This window comes from Convolutriloba macropyga, chromosome 11 (assembly GCF_964194025.1).
Source record: "Convolutriloba macropyga chromosome 11, txConMacr16.3, whole genome shotgun sequence".
Lineage (NCBI taxonomy): Eukaryota > Metazoa > Xenacoelomorpha > Acoela > Convolutidae > Convolutriloba > Convolutriloba macropyga.
The window spans coordinates 6,563,985-6,570,469 of record NC_134478.1 but is presented as its reverse complement, the minus strand read 5'-3'; positions in this window follow the sequence as shown (position 1 = coordinate 6,570,469).

Sequence of the window (6,485 nt, the reverse complement as noted above, 5' to 3'; positions counted from 1 at the left end):
CCTATTGTACCAACTTCGGTTATTGGGAAGAACAAATTAAATAAGTAATTGTTATAACTTTTTTGTTCTTTGTCATTTCAGCCGATCTTTGTATCTCTTGGGAAAAATGAGTACAATTTATCAGAACACCCCTCAATCTTAGAAAGTTTCTTACAAGCATCAATAATGTTTCGGTTTCCATTCCGCAAAGCTAGAGAGTGTTTGAATTATGTTTCTTTCTTCCTCCACGAACCATTTTAATTTTTATGGTTGTTCAATGAATGTTCTGTAATTAGTGGTTTTGATGAGTTCCTGCTGACGATTTGTTCAACATTTTGAATAATCGTCACTTTCAGCGGGACTTTGGTTAGAACAAAATAGACTTCTTAGATATAGAAATAAAGATAAATTGGCTAAGTTTAAGTTCTCGTTCATCTTTTGAAGATTTTCGACATTTTCTCAAAGATTTAAGCATCAAATATCTAATTCTCTATGTTTTGGCTGGTATGGGTCATTTTTCCTTTATACTGTTTATAAATAACTATTATGATGAAACTTCATTTTTTTCTCAATTTCCAAAGTTATAATTAAAACAAAATTGTGCGAATGTTTTATTTATATTAACATTTGATTTGAGACCTATAAATAACGACCTAGTAAATAATGACCTCGTATTGAGAAAATAGTTTTAATTTTTTTTCGTAAAAATGTCAAAACGTAGCTTCAAAAATTATCAATTCCTTTGAAATCTACTTTCGAAGTAATAACGAAGTACTAACGACGTAAATTCCACTTTCCACAGTCATACGTGTTTTTCTTTTTAATGTACGTTTTATATATATCAGAACTTGTAACGTACATCAGAAGTAGAAGTTGACACCTGATTTTTTAAAAAATTTTCAGTATTTGGGAGTTTGTCGTTGAATTGTGCCAACCGTCCTCTTTATAAACTTCTTATAAAGTTTTGAAAACGACAATTGATAGTATTCTGAATATTTTAGTGCAACTATCGATAATTTAATTGCTTCCATATTCAAAAAGAGTAAACAACATTGATATTGTTTTGTTTGTTGACGAATATGCCTGAGTTTTAAAATAGAAAAACGGTCTTTTCGAACTTTCAAATATATTGCAAAGTACAGAAATCGGATTAAAAATTTGTTTAACTATAAAACTTTCTGTATTTTTAGTGCATGTATTTGTTTAAAAATTGAATTGCCGCTGAGTTATTCAAAATAAACACATGAAATTGTTTAAAAGCCCTTGTGATCCAAAAGTTGTCTGTCAATAGAATTAAAAATATTGTTTTTGAAAGCTGAACGATGCTATACTGTGGCGATCAGACAGTTCAGTTTATTTTTGCAGCCCAACAATCAAAATTGCCTACTATTTTATTGGGAAGGAATAACAATAATTTTATTAAATTAGTTCTCGAGTTTATCCCGTTGCTTGCGTTTATATCTTTACAAACCACAAAACAAAACTCGAAAGAACATCAAAAGATCACTAGATCTGTCATGCTATACGATTTAATTCTTCTCAAAGTCTACTTATTTGGTAATTCAAACCCTCTCAAATAACATTTTACCCTAGTAAAATCCTATTATGTAATAAACCTGCAGAAAATGACTAATAAAAAGACCAATTTTACAAGAAAAAAATCTTTATAATGAATGCGTTTCATCAGTAAATTTTTTGTTTTTAAAGTTAATTTTTGTTATACGGATTGTAAATTGATTTGCTATACGTCATTGTTGGATTTTCTCTGATATTTTTCGGTACTTGGATCTTTTTTAACCGCTTCAGATCTTTGCGGAGGCATTGAGAAAACATTCATTCTATGGAAAAATCAAAACAACTAGACTTGAATGAATCTTTGTCAAATCTGGCTTTTGCCTCCGCTTCGTTCTTACTTTTACAGAAATCATTTTTTGCTCATGGCAAATTCCCATTGTGATCCAGCACCGCTTACAAATTAGTGACCCAAGGAATCCTTTTTGCTTTTTTAATTCCACCAAAAGTTCCTCATTACAAGTTGGAAGGGCCTTAGAGTGTGAATATGGGCATAAAAGGATAATTATACTAAATGATATATAAATAAAAGATAAAGACAGTTAAAGTAAAATTTTATAATTTGCATTACACTCGATACACAATGGTCATGTCTAAAAATTTCATTGATTAAGGCAAGATTAAAATTTCTTTATCGGGGCGCTGACTCGTAATGCCGTGATTTCCTTTAAAGAATGGAACTTAATAAATACGACTGATTGTCATTAGTACCCCTTATGGTTCTTTTTATTTCTGTGACGAATACAAGTGGTTATAATTACCATTTTCTTGTAAGTCTTGTAAGTCTTTAATTTTTAATTCAGTGTTTTGTATCGTTTTGAGCAGAGCTGAGCAGTTATCAAATTGTTGAAGATTTCTGTTTGCAGAAAACAATTAATCGAGGCCGAGCTGAGAAGGATGGCTCTGAAGCGTATAGTTCCATTTTAAAAGTGTGCGTTACCCGTGTTGAGAAAGCCCGACAAAAACAATGTAAGTAGCGTCCGTTTTTGACGGTTTTTGTCGGTTTCTGTCGGTTTTATCGGACACATCGGTTTTTCTGGAAAGAAGCGTCGGTTTTTGTCGGTTTTTGTCGGTTTCTGCCGGTTTTATCGGACTCATCGGTTTGCTTGGTAAGAAGCGTAGGTTTTTGTCGGTTTTTGTCGGTTTCATCGGCTTTGCTGCTAGCTTCATTGGAACTGTTTTGGAGAGAGCGTTTTGAGCCTAGTTCTTTTTTAACCTAGTGCTCTGCACAATTCTCCTATATAATTTTTAATTAACTCCGGCACTGCTGGTCCCAAGCCCGGAATGAAAAAGAAAGAAGGAGGGTAAAAAAACATATCATGTGAAAGTCGATTTTTCAGCTTGACTTGTGATACTTCCGACACTAAATCAGCTAATTTATGTCAAAATCCGACTCTTCGTAAGTTTAAAATCGATGAAAACCGATTCTTCATACGTTTGAAACCGATGAAAACCGACGCTCCTTACATGTTGAAACCGACAAAAACGGATGCTTCTTAAGTTTAATTACCGACGAAAAGCGATCAAAACAACGAAAAAACGTTAGGGCTTTGATCGGTTTTGGGGAAGTAAAACCGACAAAAACCGACAATTTCTTATGAATAAGACCGACGAATTTCTCAACGTGGTTATTGCGCGTTTTATCATTGTTATTAGTGTTCATGGTACTCAGCAACATTTTGGCGCTATGTTGGCGCAATTTTTAAGCTATCTTGATGACCTGAGAAGCTTCACCAATGGTACAACTCTGTTCTTATTCTTTTGCAGTTTTTTTTTAAGATAGCATTGACATATAGGTTTGGGAGGTGAAATCAGTTAAAATATTAATAAATGAATAAGATAGTTATGCAAAAATTTATTTATAGACATAAAAGTAGCAATTATCAAGCATTAAAAAACCCAAACTTTTACGTGATTAAGTTTTATTCATTCCAGATCTTTTTGCTTGCATTCTATCTGCTTGTGTTTCATAATTATCATAATTAAATCAACTTTGAGAACTGGTAACATCGCAGGTCAAGGTGTCACCGCCATTCAACGCAAAATTAATTAAGATAAGCGGTGAATGAGTGAAATTTTGCAAGATAAGCGGTGAATGTATTGAAATTACATAAATCAGGCGGTGAATGCGGTTAAAAACCTTTATCGCCTTGTAGCAGTGAAATAACATAATTTCACCGCTGAATTTTGCAGTGAAATTACATAAAGTTACCGCTTTGAAAAAAATTTTTAGAAAGTTTTTCCAAATTATGTAAGACAAGCGGTGAATGCGATGAAATTACATAAATTCACCGCTTAATATATTTTTTAATTAACTCCACCACTGGCGGTCCCAGGCCCGTAATGAAAAAGAAGGAGGAAAAAAAACATGTCATATTGGAAAATGTCGAAAATCTGTTTTTCAGCTTGACTTGAGATACTTCCGACACTATATCAGCTAATTTATGTCCCAAAACCCACGCTTCGTATGTTTAAAACCAGCAAAAATCGACGCCTCATACGTTTAAAACACACAAAAATTGACGCTTCGTACGTTTGAAACTGACGAAAACCCACGCTTCTTGCGTTTTGAAACCGACGAAAATTGACGCTTCTTACGTTTTGAAACCGACGCTTCTTACGTTTTGAAACCAACAAAAACCGACGCTTCTTACGTTTTGAAACCAACAAAAAAGGACGCTTCTTACGTTTTGAAACCGACGAAAATGGAAGCTTCTTACGTTTAATTACCGACGAAAAGCGATCAAAACGACGAAAAAAGCGTAAGGGCTTTGATCGGTTTTGCCGAAGTAAAGCCGACAAAAACCAACAATTTCTCATGATTAAGTTCAACGAGTTTCTCAACGCGGTTATTGTGCGTTTTATCTTTGTTATTAGTGTTCCTGGTACTCAGCAACATTTTGACGCTATGTTGGCACAATTTTTAAGCTATCTTGATGACCCGAGAAGCTTCACCAATGGTACAACTCTGTTCTTATTCTTTTGCAGTTTTTTCCCATAGCGTTTGCCCCTCATTATTTTAAGATACCATTGACATTTAGGCTTGGGAGGTGAGCTCAGTTAAAAAATTAATAAATGAATAAGATAATTATGCAAAAATTTAATTATAGACAGAAAAGTAGCAATTATCAAGCATTAAAGAACCCAAACTTTTACATGATTAAATTTTATTCATTCCAGATCTTTTTGCTTGCATTTTATCTGCTTGTGTATGAAAATTGTCTTAATTAAATCAACTTTGAGAACTGGTAACATCGCAGGTCGAGGTGTCACCACCATTCAACGCAAAATTAAGTAAGATAAGCGGTGATAGAGTGAAATTTTGCAAGATAAGCGGTGAATGCATTGAAATTACATAAATCAGGCGGTGAATGCGGTTAAAAAACCTTTATCGCCTGGTAGCGGTGAAGTTACATAATTTCACCGCTTCATATATTTTTTAATTAACTCCACCACTGGCGGTCCAAGGCCCGTAATGAAAAAGAAGGAGGGTAAAAAAACATATCAAATTGAAAAATGTCGAAAATCTGTTTTTCAGCTTGACTTGAGATACTTCCGGCACTATATCAGCTAATTTATGTTCAAAACCCACGCTTCGTACGTTTAAAAGCAGCAAAAATTGACGCTTCATACGTTTAAAACACACAAAAATTGACGCTTCGCTCGTTTGAAACCGACGAAAACTCACGTTTCTTGCGTTTTAAAACCGACGAAAATTGACGCTTCTTACGTTTTGAAACCGACGAAAACGGACGCTTCTTACGTTTTGAAACCAACAAAAACGGACGCTTCTTCCGTTTTGAAACCGACGAAAATGGAAGCTTCTTACGTTTAATTACTGACGAAAAGCGATCAAAACGACGAAAAAAACGTAAGGGCTTTGATTGATTTTGGCGAAGTAAAGCCGACAAAAACCGACAATTTCTTATGATTAAGTTCAACGAGTTTCTCAATGTGGGTAATGCGCGTTTTATCTTTGTTATTAGTGTTCATGGTACTCAGCAACATTTTGACTCTATGTTGGCACAATTTTTAAGCTATCTTGATGACTCGAGAAGCTTCACCAATGGTACAACTCTGTTCTTATTCATTGCAGTTTTTTCCCATAGCGTTTGCCCCTCATTGTTTTAAGATACCATTAACATTTAGGCTTGGGAGGTGAGGTCAGTTAAAAAATTAATAAATGAATAAGATAATTATGCAAAAATTTAATTATAGACAAAAAAGTAGCAATTATCAAGCATTAAAAAATCCAAACTTTTACGTGATTCAGTTTTTTTCATTCCAGATCTTTTTGCTTGCATTTTATCTGCTTGTGTTTCAAAATTGTCTTAATTAAATCAAATTTGAGAATTGGTAACAACGTATTTCGAGGTGTCACCGCCATTCAAGGCAAAATTATGTAAGATAAGCAGTGAATGCGTGAAATTTTGCAAGATAAGCGTTGAATGCATTGAAATTACATAAATCAGACGGTGAATGCGGTGGAAAAACCTTTATCGCCTGGTAGCAGTGAAATTACATAAATTCACCGCTTAACTTAGTGGTGAAATATCATAAATTCACCACTTAGAAAACGCTCCGAGTTGTCTTTTGTTTAACAAAAATATAATACTTTTGCTAAAAGAGGCACGGAAATTTTACGCAGTAATTTTATGTAATTTCACCACAAAAGTAAGCGGTGAACTTACATAATTTCACCGCATTCAACCCATTTCACCGCTAAAATAGGTAATTTCACCGCTTATCTTACAAAAGTTCGTTGCGTATGTTTTACATAAAGGAGAGTGAATTTGTTATAAATTCAAAACAAATATGCTAGATTTTTGTGAGAAGTGGGGCAGTATGCTAGATTTTTGTTTAAAATATTCAACAAGCAGCGGTTGAGTTTGATGTCACATCAAATTGGACAAAAATTGTTTATTTTTGACAGG